Genomic DNA, 834 nt, shown 5'->3' with positions numbered 1-834 from the left:
TGCCCAAATACCATTTCCGCAGCGCTGGCTCCCAATTCCTCTCTCACTGCCGATCGGAGTCCTAAAAGGACTGTTGGTAACGTACTTGTCCATCCCGATGCGTTCAGTGTAGACATGAGGGATGACTTGAGGGTCTTGTGCCACCGCTCTACGCATCCTACGGACTGAGGATGGTATGCTGTAGTCCTATGACGTTGTATACCTAATATACGAGTCAGGCTTATGAAAAGACTCGAACTGGCGCCCTTGGTCAGTGGTTATCCTTGCTGGCGTACCATAGCAGGAGATCCATGTACCCACAATCGCTGATGCTACCTTGGTAGTTGTTATTTCCTCCAGAGGGCACACCTCAGGCCAACGGGTGAATCGGTCAATGATCGTCAGTACCGCATTCCATCGGAGTTTGGCAATGGTCCGATGAGGTCCACGTGAATGTGTTCAAACCTGGAGCTGGGAGCGAAGGTACCTGGAGGGGTTACTGTATGCCGGATCTCTTTCGATGTCTGACAGGCAATACAACACCGAGCCCATCTTGAGACATCGGCGTTCATGCGAGGCCAGAAAAATCGCTGTTTTACAAGCCGTCTTGAGGCTCAAATACCAGGGTGGCTGAGCCCATGCAGGCGGTGGAAGATTTCTTCTCGGATGGACTTAGGAATGTATGGCCGCGCCTGAGAGGTGGAAGTCTCACAGAGGACTGACGTTACAGTACCGGGAGGTTTGATCCATTGAAGCTGAAGACGGTTGTTTTTCTGTAGCTCTGTAATTGTTGGATCCTTCTGTTGTTCTGCCGCTATATGTACATAATCGTCAGTGAATTCAATATCCTTGACC

Source organism: Halyomorpha halys, unplaced genomic scaffold (assembly GCF_000696795.3).
Source record: "Halyomorpha halys isolate HHAL.00 unplaced genomic scaffold, Hhal_1.1 Scaffold1555.1, whole genome shotgun sequence".
NCBI lineage: Eukaryota > Metazoa > Arthropoda > Insecta > Hemiptera > Pentatomidae > Halyomorpha > Halyomorpha halys.
This window is presented reverse-complemented; position numbering follows the sequence as displayed.